General features: G+C 42.7%; 1 long non-coding RNA gene across 7 annotated transcripts in view; it reads left to right on the top strand.

Annotated features, from left to right (window-relative positions):
* The window catches only part of LOC141049274 (uncharacterized), a 51,186-nt gene extending 31,979 nt beyond the window's left edge, over nucleotides 1-19,207 (top strand). For 2 of the 7 annotated variants that reach the window (XR_012220309.1, XR_012220312.1), the window contains 3 exons: nucleotides 230-312; nucleotides 11,232-11,314; nucleotides 19,008-19,207. This is a non-coding gene — a long non-coding RNA (uncharacterized lncRNA). The remainder of the gene's footprint in view (nucleotides 1-229; nucleotides 313-11,231; nucleotides 11,315-19,007) is intronic. The other 5 variants (XR_012220308.1, XR_012220310.1, XR_012220315.1 and 2 more) reach the window with 3 other exon arrangements.

Genomic DNA, 19,207 nt, shown 5'->3' with positions numbered 1-19,207 from the left:
TCCTGGAGTCCATCTCATTATAACCATGGACGTGTGGGAGCTCCTGGCGTCACAAAATGTCGGCGAAGCCCCCGCACCACCAAGCACTGCCAAACACCCCCTTCTACCAGCCTGGGATGGGACTTGCAGCATCGCACCTCTGAACACCTCCGTCCCCCCCCCCACTGGTAAGCTGAATTTGAACTGTAAGATGGACCCCCATTTCATGTATTTCATTTTTTCCCCCTAGTTTCCTCCTGATAATTTGCGTTGCGTCTTATGGGTCGAAAAATACAGTATTAGTGAAGAAGCAGCAGAAATACTATAGTACGGGTGAGTGCAGTGTTTCTCCTATTTACCTTCTAAGGCCAGTACAATGTACCGGGAAATAGAAAAATAAGCCGCTCTCCTGACAATACCAAAATTGTCATAGACTTGTTGTTATCCCATGTGGCCATGTATAGTTTCCATAACAGAACCTTTCTCAAGCAGCAATCAAGGGAATACACCATATGGACTTGTATATATGGGCTAATAAGTCCACCTACTTTACATCATCAGTGCTGTAATATAGAATTTATGTTATGTTTTTGTCCCCCTAGCGCAGGAGTGTCAAACTCAAATACACAGAGGGACAAAATTACTGAATTTATAGCTTGGACAAAGTTGTGGGCAAAACTTGATATTTCTTAAAAAAAAAAAAAAAATTGTGGAAGTTTTTCCTTCTCAAATATAATGATGAACCTTTTCTTATGGAAACAAACTTTGATAACCAAAATAAAACAAATGTGTTTTGTTTTTTTGTTTTTTTATTCGCTTTTAGTCAACTGGGGTGACTCCCGACCTGATTGAGCTGCCTTATCAACTATATGCAGGGCTTCTGAAAAGCCATACAGGCTTATCTGCATTATCAGCTTTTCAGTAAACCCTCAGTTTATTGGCCCTAACAAAGTACCTGGTTTCATAAGACCCCATAGGATTGTTTTCCTTTGTAATTAGTTATGAGCTTAGTGTAAAGAGACCAAGTAATGTCGTTATAGCCGTCTCCTCCTGTCCATGGATTGATATGTAAAGGCCCTTTTACATTTAGCGATGCACCAGCGATCCAACCAGCGATCCGACCCGGTCAGGATCGCTGGTGCATCGCTAAATGATCGCTAGTGAGCTTTCATACAGAAAGATCTCACAGCGATGCAGCAGCGACGCAGCGCACGATACTTACCATTCACACACAGCGATCCTGCGTCCTCCGGCCCGCCTCCACGCGTCGCTGGACGTCACAGCAGTAAGTCTCAGCAGGAAGCGCCCGACGAGAAATGGAGCCGGACATTCTCGCGCGATCAGCGAAGGACAGCGGGGGAGCCGGTCGCTGGTAAGTATCACACATAGCGATATCGCTAGCAATATCGCTATAACGTCACAAAACCAGTGACGTTTTAGCGATATTGCTAGCGATATTGCTTAGTGTAAAACCCCCTTAAGTGAAGGTGCCTCATCCCAGACAATACAACCTGCCCCCATCACTCCTTGATATTTTCACTATCACCAATTGCTTACACCTGGTCACTGCCCCCCCTGTCTATCCAGCTCTATCCAGGCCTTCCTATGTGCTGCGTTATGGCACTGACATCATGTAATACCTCTATTGTTGGAATAGCCATGATGAGCAGTCAACTAACAATTATATAGCACATTTGCATAATGACAGTTAAGGCCCCTTTACATTTAGCGATGCACCAGCAATCCCGACAACGATACGACCCGGTCAGGATCGCTGGTGCATTGCTAAATGGTCGCTAGTGAGCTGCCACACAGGCAGATCTCACAGCGATGTAGCGACGCAGCAGCGGTCGTTACTTACCTTTCAGACGCGGCAATCCTGACGTCCTCCCGCCCGCATCTACGCGTTGCTCGTCGGCGCCAGCAGGAAGCACCCGACGAGAAATGGAGCTGCACGATCTCGCGCGATCAGCGACAGACAGTGGGGGAGCTGGTTGGAGCTAAGTATCACACACAGCGATATTCCTAGCGATATTGCTGCTGTCACAAAATCGGTGACTCTTTAGCGATATTGCTAGCGATATCGCTATGTGTAAAACCCCCTTAACTCCCAAATTCCAATGTATATAAACCTATAAGAGAGGAGACTAATCCAAAGTATCATCAGATATCACATGTTTATTTTGTAATAAGAGTTTTTATATATTTTATGGTCTTAAGGCCTTGATCAGTACACGAAGGGGAAGGGTCCTATTGTATGTGATTGATGTTTAAACCATCCTCGAGCAAAGATACAGAATAACACAAGACTTACATACAAATCATATAAGTATGTCACATAGTTGCTACAATTCTAGATAATTCCTTCAAAGAGTAAGTACCGTATATACTCGTGTATAAGCCAACCCCCACCTAATTTTGCCACAAAAAAACTGTAGAAAACAAAAAGCAAAAAACACAAATATCCTGAACTAAAAAGTAAAAAATATACTGCAAATAATGCATAAAGGTAGTAATAATAATAAGGGTATTTAGTAAACATAATTTTGATCAAAATAATGTACAAGCCATCCCGCCACGTCACAGCAACCCTTGTGGGACAGTCCCTACTCTAGTATTTAAAACCTTTTCACTTGCCAAGTGACGTGAATGTGAATAAGGATCGAGCGGCTGAACCACTAGTAACAGCTTAGGCCAGACTGGATGGCTTTCCCAGCTCAGAAAGAAGGCGGTCACACCCATAATGGTCATGTGTTAATATGCACTTACATTGTGCATACACATTAACTTACTTTCTCAGTTCAGATTTGTTTTTTATTCATTTCATTGTGCATTCAGTGCATACATGGGTGTGACCGCCCTTTTTCTGAGCTGGGAAAGCCATCCAGTCTGGCCTAAGCTGTTATTAGTGGTTCAGCCGCTCGATCCTTATTCACATTCTCGTCACTTGGCAAGTGAAAAGGTTTTAAATACTAGAGTAGGGACTGTCCCACAAGGGTTGCCGTGACGTGGAGGGATGGCTTGTACATTATTTTGATCAAAATTATGTTTACTAAATACCCTTATTATTATTACTACCTTTATGCATAATTTGCAGTATATTTTTTACTTTTTAGTTAAGGATATTTGTTTTTTTTGCTGCTTGTTTTCTCTGGTTAATGGTCATGTGTTAATATGCACTTACATTGTGCATACACATTAACTTACTTTCTCAGTTCAGATTTGTTGTTTTTTACACAAAAAAACTGGGAAAACTTATTGACTCACGTATAAGCCTAGGGTGGAAAATGCAGCAGCTACTGGTAAATTTCAAAAATAAATATAGATGCCAATAAAAGTAAAATTAATTGAAACCTCAGTAGGTTAAATTTTTTTGAATATCCATATTGAATCAGGAGCCCCATATAATGCTCCATACAGTTCATGATGGCCCCATAAGATGCTTCATACAAAATACACCCCATATAATGCTGCACAAAGGTTAATAATGGCCCCATAAGATGCTCCATAAAATAATATTCACCATAAGATGCCCCATAGATTATGCCACCATATGCTGCCCCATAAAATGATCCATAGATTATGCCCCCATATGCCGCTGCTGCAAATAAAAAAAAATAAAAAAATAAAAAAAAATAAATAAAAAAAAAACTCGCCTCTCGTCGCTGAGGCCAGGTGCTGTTGTCACCGCTGGCTCGGGGCCCTGACACCTACGATATTCACCTGTCCCCGGTCCATTGCTGCGCCCGCTCTGTCTTCCGGGTCCTCTGTCAGTGACGTTCAGGTAGCAGAGGGCGCGGCACACTCTAACTACGTCATCGCGCTCCCTGCTGCCTGAACATCACAGCCAGAGGACGTGGAGGACAGAGCTGGCAGCAGCGATGGACCGGGACAGGTGAATATCGTATATACTTTTACCCCCTCTTGGCACTGTCTCTGCAGCCCCTGCATCTCCGGCAGCTCTTCCTTTTTTCAGCGGTCACGTGGTAACGCTCATTAAAGTTATGAATATGCGCATATTCATGACTTTAATGAGCGGTACCACATGACCGCTGAAGGAAGGCGTGGGAGAAGCAGGGGGGCTGCAGAGATGTGCCGGGGGAGGTGAGTATGATCTGATACCCCTGCTACCCCTCCCCCGCCGACCCCCGGTATATGACTCGCGTATAAGCCTAGAGAGGGGGACATTCAGCCCCAAAAAATGGGCTGAAAATCTCGGTTTATGCGCGAGTATATACGGTAAGTGCCTGAGCAGCAAGTTATGTTTTTGTGTTTTTTATTTTTTAAAATGCCCAGGCATAGTAACTAACTACGGAGATATATATATATATATATATATATATATATATATATATATATATATATATATATATATATATATATATATACACACTCTGAGTGTAGAGCTCTGCATAGTCAGATGCACTATAATATCCCACATCATTCCGTCAGCCAGAGCTACCGGACTACTACCCCTAACATCATCCCGTCAGCCTGGGGTTAGAACCAGAGCGCTGAGTGGAGTGGTCCTAACTTCCATACCGGGGATCCCTTTAAGAGAGGCCTTGCGTCAGAATCAAAGTGCTGAGTGGATTTGCTGTGACTTGCATCCAATGAGCCCTTTAATAGAACCCTGGGGTCAGAATCAAAGCGCTGAGGGATTTACCCTGACTTCCGTGCAGGAGATTCCTTTGAGAGCCTGGGGTCAGTACCAAAGCGTAGTGTGGACTTGCCCTAACTTCCATACCAATGATCCCTTTAAGAGACCCTTCACATCTTTGCACATCTCAGTACAGCGAGGTTGTTGTAATGATGTAATTGAGACGTCAGACACAGAAGGGGAATGATGGGAGGGAGATCGTCGGCTGATGCTCCTTCCGCCATCATCACTTTTAGCTGAATTATCATCTCTGATGCAGAAATAGTTGAAAGTGCTATTCAAGCCTGGGGACCCGCTGGGCTTTGCGGGCCAAATATACCCTTTGGGCTAGAGTTTGGCATGTGTGTCCTAGGGGCACTTGGATCTGCTTTTATTTGATCACTTCTGCTGTATTTTGCAATACTTTATATAGTAAGGAAAATATCTCTACTAGCCACAAGATGGGCTTCATGGGAGTGTAAAGATTTCTGTGATCAGGGACGATACCAAAAGTAGAAAGCATCACAAATCTGTATAATCAAGACTGGTCCTAAAATAAGACACAATACTGATATATAACCATAACCGTGCTGGTACAGTCTCACCAGGAGCCAGAACAAGGCTGTCCATAACTTTAGACCTGATTCAGACATCCATGTTGCACAGACAAGTTGTCTTTTTTTTTTTTTTTTCTTCCACAGATATATAATAATAGCCATCATGCTGTTCACCTGTTTTTTGCAGACCGTATCTGTGCAAAACACACAAATATTTCCTTTTCTTGTTCTTTTCTGGCAGCACGGATAACAAGGGCCATTCCAAGTCTATGGGTCCATGAAAAACACGAACAGAACACGTTTGTAGTGTCAAAGGGAATACCGTATATACTCGAATATAAGCCGAGATTTTCAGCCCGTTTTTTTGGGCTGAAAGTCCCCCTCTCGGCTTATATTCGAGTCATATACACCGGGGGGTCGAAGGGGGAGGGGGAGGGGGGCGGGGGTGTCAGGTCATACTTACCCGTCCTGACACTGTCTCTTGAGCCCCCAGCTTCTCCGCGCTCTCTCTTCCTGCCTTCAGCGGTCACGTGGTACCGCTCACTAAAACTCATGAATATGCGCATATTTGAGTTTTAATGAGCGGTATCACAAGACCGCTGAATGCAGGAAGAGAGAGCGCGGAGAAGCTGGGGACTCAATCGACAGCGTCAGGACGGGTAAGTATAGCGATACTCACCTGTCCTGCGTCCATGGCTGCTTGCTGCTGTCTGTCATCGGTCAGTGACTTCAGACAGCAGAGGGCGCGGTGATGTGATTAGTGCGCGCCGCGCCCCCTGCAGTCTGAACGTCACTGACCGATGACGTGGCAGATAGTGGTGAGCAGCCATGGACGCAGGATACGTGAGTATCTGACACCCAGCGACGGAGAGGTGAGTATGTCATTTTTTTTTTATTTTTACATGCAGCAGCAGCACATGGGGGAATAATCTAAGGAGCTTCTTATGGGGGCAGTATATGGGGGAACAATCTATGGAGCTTCTTATGGGGGCAGCATATGGGGGAACAATATGGAGCTTCTTATGGGGGCAGTATATGGGGGAATAATCTATGGAGCTTCTTCTGGGGACACCATATGGGGGAATAATCTATGGAGCATTTCCCTCCCTAGGCTTATACTCGAGTCAATAAGTTTTCCCAGTTTTTTGTGGCAAAATTAGGGGGGTCGGCTTATACTCGAGTATATACGGTAAACAAACGCGACTGTTGCTGATAAAAACCAAGTGTGTATTATGGCACCAACACCTGGCGTGTCGCTGCTGGGTTCATGCATCGTGTAGGATGGACACGAGCTTTAGATAAAACTTGTATTTGTTTTTTTTCTCATTTTGCCACCGGGGATACATTTTAGAATAAGTAAAATACAATGATGATCTGGGACAAGAACGATCGATGCTACTGTGGCTAATATCAATCGGTTCTACTCTGGATACGGAGGGTTAGATAGTGCCGTGTGTGTATATATAGATATATTTTATTATATTATATAAAATATAATGTGGCCCGATTCTAACGCATCGGGTATTCTAGAATATGTTTGTTTATGAAGATTTAAGAATAATGCAATGAATACACAGGATTTTCCAGGTAAAGTCGCGCAACCAATCAGAAAAGCATGGTTCAAATCCCTCGACGATTCGCGAGCGGACTGCACCTGTGGCAGATTGGTGCCGGTCATCTCCCTGCTGCGTCGCCGCTGACCTCCGTGTGGCAGGAGATGACCCGCGTCTAGTGCCACAGATCTCCCGACGGTAGGGGTGGCGTGCGTCGTTCAAATTCTGTGCCTATTCGCGGCCGGACTGTGCCCGTTGCTGATTGGTCGCGCCCGGCGGGGCACGACCAATCAGCGACGCGAGATTTCCATTACAAATAGACAGACAGAATTAGACAATTATATAGTAGATATTTATGCAGACTTTTTACATTTTTTTTTTCTACAATTCTTGTTTTTGGCGACATTTTCTATCTTATCTGTTTCCAATGGCACCTGAGGGGTTGCTATGGTTACGCTGGTCAGCTGTAATGATTTATTGCCTGTCCCTGTGAGAAACTATTTTCTGAGGTATTAAAACCTCTTTTTATTTACATTTCTCAGTTTTTATGTCATTTGTGAGAAACTCTCCTCTCACCTGAGGATATAACTGCATGGGACATCGGTCGTCATGGTAACGCAGCTCCTACCTACACATAGCGTTTTTTCATCTATGTAATTTTGCTTCAGGACGTCTACATTCACCTTCTTTAGGGTTGCCCCGTCTATGTCTATGCTATCACGGGGCACATCACTGCTAAAGGTCCTGTTTTGAGCGCTGTGGGCGCCATCTTTTTTCCTATCGGTGACGTCACCGCTACCCGGTGTTCAGACGGTGTAGAAAATTGGTTTTGAAAGGCTTCTGGGATTGACTTTGGGATTGACCCTTGCAGACCGGGGGGTTGGACCCTCATCTGACCTTGTTTTCCCTGGGCACACCGCTGGTGAAGGTTCCGTCTCTGCCCGCTGCACGCGCCATCTTCCTCCTCTGTGGTGACGTCAGCGCTACCCGATGTTTGGGCGGTGTGGAGATTTCCTTCTGAACAGCATCTGTTAAGGCAGGGCACATCGTTGGTGATGTTCCTGTGGAGGATTGCTGCGGGCGCCATCTTCCTCCACCTTCAGTGACGTCAGTGGTATCTGGGTCGGTGCTCTAATTATCTTGGATCTTCCTCTGTCACCTTCTTTGGGGATGCCCCTCTTGGCCTGGGAGGTCTGCGATCTATTTTGGATTTTTTTTTTTTCACCGGGCACACGGCCCTAGAAGATCTTGCTGCAGACCGCTGTCTCCTCCGGCCGGGCACGACCAATCAGCGACACAGGATTTCCTATATATGTGTATACACACACACACACACACACACACACACACACACACACACACACACACACACACACACACACACACACACACACACACACACACACACACACACACACACACACACACCAAAAGTTTAGACACACCTCATTCAAAGAGTTTTCTTTATTTTCATGGCTATGAAAATTGTAGATTTACTCTGAAGGCATCAAAACTATGAATTACCACATGTGGAATTATATAATTAGAGCAAAAGGTGGCTACTTTGAAGGACCTAGAATATAAGACATATTTTCAGTTGTTTCACACTTTTTTGTTAATTATATAATTCCACATGTGGTAATTCATAGTTTTGATGCCTTCAGAATGAGATGGTGTGTGTTTTTTTTTTTTTTTTTTTTGTTATTTTATTAGTGGGCCATTTATATTGATACACCTAAATAAAATGGGAATGGTTGGTGATATCCGCTTCTGTTTGTGGCACATTAGTATATGGGAGGGGGGAAACTGTCAAGATGGGTGGTGATCATGGCGGCCACTTTAAAGTCGGCCATTTTGGATCCAACTTTATTTTTTCCAGTGGGAAGAGGGTCATGTGACACATCAAACGTATTGAGAATTTCACAAGAAAAACAATGGTGTGCTTGGTTTTAATGTAACTTTATTCTTTCATGAGTTATTTACAAGTTTATGACCAATTATCGGTATAAAATGTGTTCAAAGTGCTGCCCATTGTGTTGAATCGTCAATGCAACCCTCTCCTCCCACTCTTGACACACTTCCATTGGGAAACAGCTGACAACTGTATGTGGCTCATCGTTTCTAAAAATGCTGAAATTTCAATGGTCACATATTCTGTTGGGGTGAGACCCCTATACATAGGAGATGGTCATTCAATACCCTGAAATCGGCAGAATCGGCAAACTTCTAAAATGTATGAGGTCAATCTTATAAGTCCAAAAAAACAGTAAGTGATGGGTACCTCAAAATTCATAACTCAACCAGGTCGGAGGTCTCCCCAGCTGACAAGAAGCAAATCCAAACAAAACCAAAATAAATCAAATGTATTTTTATTAATTTGACAATTTTAAAACTGACAAGGCAAAAAAGCCTCCAATTAAAGAGGAAAACGCCGCAAACAATCGCTGGAAGATGTAAGTAAGGTTGGGGAGCCAAAGGGAAATTAAAGGATGGGGGTCTTGAAGTTTATACAATGCTATTTAAATGCAAGTGGAAAGCCAATGAAAAAGGAAAATGTATGAGGGTCTACTGAAAAGCTGACAATGCCGATCAGCCTGTATGGCTTTAAAGAAGTGTCTGGTATTTGTGTAAAACATCATAAGATTCTGTTTTCCTTTGTAATTAAGTGTAAATGTTGTTATAGCCGTCTCCTCCTGTCCATGGATTGATATGTAAGTGAAGGTGCCTGATCCCAGACAATACAATCTGCCCCCATCACTCCTGGATATTTGCACTATCACTAATGGCTTACACCAGGTCACTGCCCCCCTGTCTATCCAGATCTATCCAGGCCTTCCTATGTGCTGCGTTATGGCACCGTGTGATACCTCTATTGGAATAGATGTGATGAGCAGTCAATCAACGATGAAATGGCAAATTATCATAATGACAGGAACTCCCAAATACCAATGTATATAAACCTATAAGAAGGAGACTAATCCAAAGTATCATCAGATATCACATGGTATTTAATTTGTAATAAAAGTTTTTATGTATTTTATGGTCTTAAGGCCGTGAGCAGTACAAGAAGGGGAAGGGTCCTATTGTATGTGGCTGATGTATAAACCATCCTCGTACAAAGATACAGAAGAACACGAGACTTACAAATCAAATAAGTATCTCACATAGTTGCTAGAAGGATAAATCTGTCAGAGCAAGCGCTCGAGCAGCGATTTCTGTGTTTTTTTTTTTTGTTTTGTTTTGTTTTTCCCCCAGAGCCATAATAACATATTTATTTTTGGTCAAACCGCTGTGAGACATGGAGCCGCAGGGACGTGAACATATTTTTCGAGCCCCCCTGAGCATGGTCAATAACGCCTTCTCCGAGCTCGTTCGCTCATCACTAATGGATGGCACTATTCACTGTAGGGCGCTGTAAGGTTTATTATTTTGGGAATTTTTCTTCAGATGTATTTTTTATTATAAGCTTTGAGTGAGAATTTTATGTTTCTATTGATACATGAATCTAACATTATCTTTTATTTTTCCATCAGCATATTATGTGGCACGCGACAAATAATTATCCTGATTTGTGACGTCACTGCGGGCGATATAAACATTGATTGCGTATTATTTGTCTGTATAAGCTTAAGGAAGGAGCTAGATCAGATCTGAAACGCGTAGCTTCAATAAAGAAAACCCTTTTATGCAGCGTTTCCATCTCTGTTTTTTGGCAGCGCTGCTTTGGAGCCAGGAGCATTTATTTTTTGCGTTGTCCTGTTTTATCTTAGTAGTTAAAAAAAATCTTAAACATTAACCTCTCACCTCCCCCTAAAAAAAAAAAAAAGTTTGCTGCTTTGAGACCCACATTTTTTTGGTTAAATACCACATTATTGTGTTTGTTTTTTTTTTCACTTTTTGTGGTGTGTGAAGAGCAAAGGAGGTGATTCAAATACACAGAAATGAAAAATGGAGGCAGCGCTGCAAAAATAGTGCAAATTATAGGACTTTATGGTCTTTAATGTTCAGGTTGGGCTATTGGAAGCTTTGTTCCCTCTGTTTTCTGCTTATGATCTACTTCTGGTGCTGTGCGATGAGTACCAGCCAGGTAGGGCGGGGTGTTCAGCGGTGCGGGGGCTCTGATAGTACTTTGGCAAAGCCCCCAATCCCTGCACTTTTATGGTTTCAAAGCGGTAGACTCCGGGGGAAAAATGGCAGCCAAAGGCAGCGCAGATTGAGGTCTCTGCACCAAGATCTCGTTTCTTGAGATTTAAATTTGTGCATGCGCCATCTGTGTGGCCATTTTCCTTGAGTCCACCTCATTAATACCATGGAAGTGTGGGGGGCTCTGGGCTTTTAGCAAAATGCCGGCGGAGCCCCCGCACCACCGAGCACACCCCTTCTACCAGCCTGGAATAGGACTCGCAGCGCTGCACCTCTGAACACCTCCGTCCCCCCACTGATAAGCTGGATTTGGACTGTAAGATGAACCTCCATTTGACACATTACATTTTTTCCCCCTAGTTTCCTCCTGATAACTTGCGTTGCGTCTTATAGTCTGAAAAATACAGTGTAAGTGACGCAGCGGCAGAAATGCTATAGTACGGGTGAGTGCATAGTGTTTTGCTTATTTACCTTCTAAGGCCAATACAATATACCGGTTATGTAAAAATTGTCATAGACTTGTTGTTATCCCATGTGGCAATGTATAGTTTCCATAACAGAACCTTTTCCTCGAGCAACAATCAAGGGAAAACACCATATGGACTTGTGTATATGGGCTAATAAGTCCACCTAATTTACATCATCAGGAGTGCTGTAAAAATAATTTTTGCCAGAGGTGTTGTATATATAAGTTAAGAGACCACCACATCAAAATCCTGTCATGGCCGCCCAATCTCCAGACCTGAACCCCATTGAAAACCTCTGGAATGTAATCAAGAGGAAGATGGATAGTCACAAGCCATCCAACAATAATAATAATAAATTTTATTTTTATAGCGCCGACATATTCCGCAGCACTTTACATTTCAGAGGGGATTTGTACAGACAATAGACATTACAGCATAACAATAATCACATAGATCATAACAGATACCAAGAGGAGTGAGGGCCCTGCTCGCAAGCTTACAGTCTATGAGGAAAGAGGGAGACACGAAAGGTGGGTGGTAACAGTTGCCCTGATTGTATGGACCAGCCATAATGTTAAGTGTGTAACAGTACAGACACAGAGGGCTAATGGATGCATAAAGCATGTGGGAACATGATGCTGGGAACCTGGTTATGGTAAAACTTTTGGCTCTGCCACACAGGGATAGGTTAGGTTAATGTGTTGAGGCGATAGGCCAGTCTGAATAAATGCGTTTTCAGGACACGCTTAAAATTGTGGGGATTGGGGACTAATCGTATTGACCTGGGAAGTGCATTCCAAAGAATTGGCGCGGCACGTGTAAAGTCTTGGAGACGGGAGTGGGAGGTTCTGACTATTGAGGATACTAACCTCAGGTCATCAGCAGAACGGAGGGCACGGGTAGGGTGGTATACTGAAACAAGGGAGGAGATGTAGGGTGGTGCTGAGCCATGGAGGGCTTTGTGGGTGAGGGTAATAAGTTTATACTGAATTCTGGAGTGGATGGGTAGCCAGTGTAATGACTGGCACAAGGTAGAGGCATCGGTGTAACGATTGGTGAGGAATATGATCCTGGCTGCAGCATTCAAGACAGATTGGAGAGGGGAGAGTTTTGTAAGAGGGAGACCGATTAGAAGAGAGTTACAATAGTCGAGACGAGAATGAATAAGAGAAACAGTAAGAGTTTTTGCAGAGTCAAAAGTAAGAAAAGGTCGAATTCTAGAAATGTTTTTGAGGTGCAGATGACAAGAGCGAGCCAGTGATCGAATGTGGGGGGCAAAGGAAAGCTCGGAATCAAGTATGACCCCAAGACAGCGGGCATGTTGCTGGGGAGTAATAGTGGAACCACAGACGGAAATGGCAATGTCGGGTGTAGGTACATTAGTAGCGGGAGGAAACACAAGGAGTTCAGTCTTTGACAGGTTCAGTTTCAGATATAGTGAGGACATGATATTAGACACAGCGTTTAGACAATCGCCAGTGTTTTCTAGAAAGGCTGGCGTGATGTCAGGAGAAGAAGCGTATAATTGGGTGTCATCAGCATAGAGATGGTACTGGAAACCAAATCTACTGATTGTTTGACCAATAGGGGCAGTGTACAAGGAGAAGAGGAGGGGGCCTAGAACCGATCCTTGAGGAACCCCAACAGTAAGGGGAAGGTGAGAGGAGGAGGAACCGGCAAAAGAAACAGTAAAGGTCAGAGAGATAGGAGGAGAACCAGGAGAGAACGGTGTCCTTGAGGCCAATGGAACGGAGCATAGTGAGGAGGAGCTGATGATCCACAGTGTCGAATGCTGCAGAGAGATCCAAGAGAATTAGCATGGAGTAATGACCATTTGATTTAGCTGTTAGCAGATCATTAGAGACTTTAGTGAGGGCAGTTTCAGTGGAGTGTAAAGAGCGGAAACCGGATTGGAGAGGGTCGAGAACAGAGTTTTCTGAGAGATAGCGGATAAGACGGGAGTGGACCAGGCGTTCCAGGAGTTTAGAGATGAAGGGAAGATTAGAGACAGGTCTATAGTTAGCGGCACAGTTTTGGTCGAGGGATGGTTTTTTAAGTAGTGGATGTATGATGGCATGCTTAAATGAGGAGGGAAAAATACCAGAAGAGAGAGAGAGGTTAAATATTTTAGTTAGGTGAGGGGTGACAGCAGGGGAAAGGGACTGGAGGAGATGTGACGGAAATGGGTCACTGGTGCAAGTAGTTGGGCGAGAAGATGCAAGGAGCCTGCTTACTTCTTCTTCTGTGACTGGTTCAAAATCAGAGAGTGAGTTAGATGCAGTGGGGGAGGGAGGACAGTGCATGGTATGAGGGGATTTGGAGATAATTTCCTGTCGGATCTGGTCAATTTTTTCTTTGAAGTAATTGGCCAGATCGTCAGCTCGGAGCTCCGTGGTTGGGGCCTGTACTCTTGGATTGAGTAGAACTGCTTCAATTTGCGTCCTAGGAGTGGCATAAGGTCACCCAAAAGCCGTGTGAAAGACTGGTGGAAAGCAGCCAAGACGCAGGAAAGCTGGGATTAACAGTCATGGTTATTCCACAAAATATTGATTTCTGAACTCTCCCTGAGTTAAAACATTAGTATTGTTTTGAGGTCTGAAAGCACTGTTTTGTTTTTGTTTGTTTTTTTTGACAATTTCTCCTTTTTACGAAAAAAATAAAAATTATTGCTTGGAAATTCGGAGACATGTCAGAAGTTTATAGAGTAAAAGAACAATTTAGACTTTACTCAAAGATATACCTATAAAGAGGAAAATCAGACAAACTGAATATTTGGAAGTGGTCTCTTAATTTTTCCCAGAGCGGTATGTTTTGTCCCCCTAGCGCAGGGATGTCAAACTAAAATACACAGAAGGACAAAAGTAAAAGCTTGGACAAAGTTGTGGGCAAAGCTTTATATTTATATAAAAGTCTATAATTGAAGGTTTTTAATTCTCAAATATAACAATAAACCTTTTCATATAGAAAGAAACTAAAAAGAGGATGTACCACAAACAAAGTATATTTTAATTCATAGATCTTAGAATAAAAAATTGGAATACTATTATGTAAGAGCAGTGAAAAGTACATGGTGCAGTGGCCTAATTTACATATATAATAGCAAAAGAGAAAAAAAATCTTTAATAATACAGATACGTATGATGCCAACAAAAGTGCCCTCCAAACATAGTATGATGCCCCCACAGTGAATTCCTGTACAATACACACCATATGTGTGCTATGGTCCTACTGTGCCCCCTCAATCTCCCCGACAAAGAATAAAACCCCCCAATCACAGTATGATTCTCCAACTGTAGTCGCTACAAAGTCCTCCATACAGTATAATGTCCACAAAAAGTCCTCCATACAGTATAATGGTCCCTTCATAATTCTCCATACATGATGGGCACCACCTAGTGCTCCATACAGAATAATGGTGCCACCTAGTGCTCCATACAGAATAATGGTGCCACATAGTGCTCCATACAATATAATGGTGCCACATAGTGCTCCATACAGTATAATGGCCACTCATTAATAAAATGGATTACTCTGCCCCTTCCCCTGCTGCTCGGGTCCCTTCATGGTGTCTTCAGTTCCTTTTGCTTATCTGGCATCGTTGTAATGTCATTGAGACGTCAGATGCAGAAGGGGAATGATGGGAGGGAGATCACCGGCTGACGCTCCCTCCTCCATCATCACTTTTAGCTGTATGATCATCTCTGATGCAGAAATAGTTGAAAGTGCTATTCAAGCCTGGGGACCTGCCTGGCTTTGCGGGCCAAATATACTCGCCCTGCCGGCCAGAGTTTGGCATGTGTGTCCTAGGGGCACTTGGATCTGCTTTTGTTTGATCACTTCTGCTGTATTTTGCAATACTTTATATAGTAAGGAAAATCTCTCCTCTAGCCACAAGATGGGCTTCATGGGGGTACAGAGATTTTTGTGATCGGTGACATCTTTAGGCCCCTAGGCTGGACTGGTAACCAGTCCGCACACATGTAATGGAATAATTTAACCCCTTTACCCCTGAACATTGTTTGCAGGTTATAGACCGGGCCAATGTTTACAGTTCTGACAACTGTCACTTTATGAGGTTATAGCTCTGGAACGCTTCAACGGATCCCGATGATTCTGAGATTATAGTTTGTGACATACTGTACTTTATGACAGTGGTAAAATTTCTTTGGTATGACTTGCGATTTATTTGTGGGGAAAAAAAAAACCCGGAAAATTTGGAAAGTTTTGTAACTTTGAATTTTCATGCCCTTGAATCACAGAGATATGTCACACAAAATAGTTAATAAATAACATTTCCCACATATCTACTTTACATCAGCACAATTTTGGAATAAACATTTTTTCGTTAAGTTATAAGGGTTAAAAGATGACCAATGATTTTTCATTTTTCCAGCAAAATTTCCGAAGCCATTTTTTTTTTTAGGGACCACATCACATTTGAAGTCACTTTGAGAAGTCTATTTGATACCCAAAATTGACACCATTCTAAAAACTGCACCCCTCAAGATGCTCAAAACCACATTCAAGAATTTTTTTTCCCTTTATGTGCTTCACAGGATTTTTTTTTAAATTAACCTTTAACATTTTTCACAAAAAATAGACTTCAGATCCAATTTTTTTTTTTAAATTTTGACAAGGGAAACAGGAAAAAATGGACCCCAAAATTTGTGTAAGTTCTCCTGAGCATGCCGATACCCCATATGAAGGACAAAACCACTGCTTGGGCGCTCGGCAGAGCTCAGAAGGGATGGAGCGCCATTTGACTTTTTGAATGCAAAATTTGCTGGAACAATTGGCGGATGTTATGTTTTGTTTGGAGAGCCCCTGATGTACCTAAACAATGAGAATCCCCCCACAAGTCACACCGTTTTAGAAACTAGATTCCTCACGGAACTGATCTAGATATGTGGTGAGCACATTGAACCCCCAGTTGCTAAACAGAAGTTTATAACATTGAGCCGTGAAAATAAAAAAATCACATTTTTCCCACAAAAATGTGGGAAAGCGCTGTGGAATATGTTAGCACGTCATAAAATAAAGATTATTATTATATGTGATCTCGTTTTACAAACTATACACCCCAATGGATTAATCTAGGGGTACAGTTGTCATATTGACGCCACATTTGCCTCGCAGAATTTTATACCACTGTGAGGTGAAGAGAGAATAAATTGAATTTTTACCACTAACATGTTGTTTTAGTCCCAAGTTTTCAATTTTTCTAAGGTCTAGTAGGATTTTTTTTTTTTTTTTAAACGACAAACTGAAGTCCATTTTTCCCTGAGTGCGCCAATACCCTACATTTAATCGGGAATTATTTCTCAAGAGTGGGTTTCCAATCCAAAGGCAGTGGGGCTGTCGGCCCTCTGCCGTCTCCCGGAATGCTGCAATCTAGTTTGATCGCAGCATTTTGGGGATTAAAGTGCCGGATGCGGTGCGTGACTGCTCCTGCCACCCGGTGCCGGGTGTCGGCTGTCAGAATCAGCTGACAGCTGGCGGCGATCATCCTCACACCACCCGTGTGTGCAGGCTATCCTCAGACAAAATAATCCTTCCCTGGTCAGATGGACCCAGGTCACATAGACGGATTATTATGTCTAATGTCAGAAAGGGGTTAAAGCACCCCTGCCTCCAACCTGATTTTTTTTTTTCTCCACCAGAGCAATGTCACTAAGTATGTTCCCTGCCACCAACTGCTGTCTTCATCTGTTATCAGCGCCGATCTGGTTGTTTTCTGCAGGTTGTGACGATACCAAAAGTAGAAAGTATCACAAATCTGTATAATCATAAGACTGGACTTGAATATTTTCTAAAATAGGAAATAATACTGATATGACCATAACCGTGCCGGTACAGTCTCACCTGGAGTCAGAACAAGGCTGTCCATAACTTTAGACCTGATTCAGACGTCCATGGTCTATCTTTTGTTTTTTTCACTGATACAACAAATAACCATTATAACTATCGGGCTGTTCTTATGTTGTGTTTTGCACAAACTGTCTGTGCAAAACACAGACTTCTCCTTTTTTCTTTTCTTGTTTTTTTTTTTTTTTTTTCCCTTTCCGGCAGCACGGATGACAAGGGCCACTCCAAGTCAATGAGTCCAAGAAAATCACGTACAGAACACGTTAACCGTTTCAAAGGGAATAAACAACCGCGATTGTTGCTGATAAAAGCCAAGTGCTGTTTGTAATATGGCACCAACACCTGGCGTGTCGCTGCTAGCTTCATGCATAGTGTAGGATGGACATGAGCTTTAGATAAAACTTGTATTTTTTTTTTTTTCTCATTTTGCCACCGGGGATACATTTTACGTTTTAGAATACGTAAAATAGAAAGGTTATCTGGAACAAGAACAATCAGTTCTACTCTGGTTACGGAGGGTTAGATAGCGCCACGTGTCTCCTGTATACAGTAGATGGCCGTCAGGCGGACATTCGTCTCTCCAGACTCCTCCTTACACAGGAGCGCTTGGTCAAGTGTTCACTTGTCTTCCATTGGGAAACAGCTGACAACTGTATGAGGCTCATCACTTCTAAAAATGCTGACATTTTACTGGCCACATATTCTGTTGGGGTAGACCCCAATACATAGGACATGATCATTCAATACCCTGAAGTTGTCAGATTCAGCAAACTTCCATCTGAAATGTATGAGGGTCTAATGAATAGCTGATAATGCAGATAAGCCTGTATGGCCCTAGCAAAGTGCCTGGTGAGACCCCCATAGGATTGTTTTCCTTTGTAATTAGTGATGAGCTTAGTGTAAAGAGACCAAGTAATGTCGTTATAGCCGTCTCCTCCTGTCCATGGATTGATATGTAAGTGAAGGTGCCTGATCCAAGACAATACAACCTGCCCCCATCACTCCTGGATATTTGCGCTACTGAAAAGCTGACAATGCAGATAAGCCTGTGTGGCTTTAACGAAGTGTCTGGTGTTTGTATAAAATCACCATAAGATTGTTTGTTTTCCTTTGTCATTAATCATGAGCTTAGTGTAAAGGAAACCAAGTAATGTCTTTATAGCCGTCTCCTCCCGGCCATAGATTGATATGTAAGTGAAGGTGCCTGATCCAAGACAATACAACCTGCCCCCATCACTAATTGCTTACACCTGTCACTGCCCCCCCTGTCTATCCAGATCTATCCAGGCCTTCCTATGTGCTGCGTTATGGCACCGGCACCGTGTGATACCTCTATTGTTGGAATAGACGTGATGAGCAGTCAACCAACAATTATATAGCACATTTCCATAATGACAGTAACTCCCAAATACCAATGTACATAAACCTATAAGAAGAGGAGACTAATCCAAAGTATCATCAGATATCACAAGTTATTTATTTTGTAATAAGTTTTTATATATTTTATGGTCTTAAGGCCGTGAACAGTACAAGAAGGGGAAGGTTCCTATTGTATGTGGCTGATGTATAAACTATCCTCGTACAAAGATACAGAAGAACATGAGACTTACATACAAACCAAATAAGTGTCTCCCATAGTTGCTAGAAGGATAAATCCGTCAAAGAGCAAGTGCTCAAGCAGGGATTTCTGTTTTTGATTTTCTCCTCCCCGTCTTTTCAGACCCGTGTTTTTTTTTTTTGTTTTTTTTTTTTATATTATTTGTCCAAATAACCTTACGAGGGCTTGTGTTTTGTTTTTTTGCAGGAAGAGTCGTACTTTTGAAGGGCACTTTTCATGTTACCATATAACGTACTGGAAAACGGGCGAAAAAAATCTAAGTACATTGACATTGTGGAAAAAGAAAACTCAGTTCTGTTTTTTTGGGAATGTTTTTTACGTCTTACATTGTGTGGTAAAAATGACCTGGCAATATAGTTATCCTCATCCGTACGATTCCAACATTA

This window comes from Dendrobates tinctorius, unplaced genomic scaffold (genome assembly GCF_039654945.1).
Source record: "Dendrobates tinctorius isolate UK_male_01 unplaced genomic scaffold, ASM3965494v1 ptg000143l, whole genome shotgun sequence".
Taxonomy (NCBI): Eukaryota; Metazoa; Chordata; class Amphibia; order Anura; family Dendrobatidae; genus Dendrobates; species Dendrobates tinctorius.
Note: the sequence above shows the minus strand (reverse complement) of the source record. Positions and strands in the feature narration are given on the sequence as shown.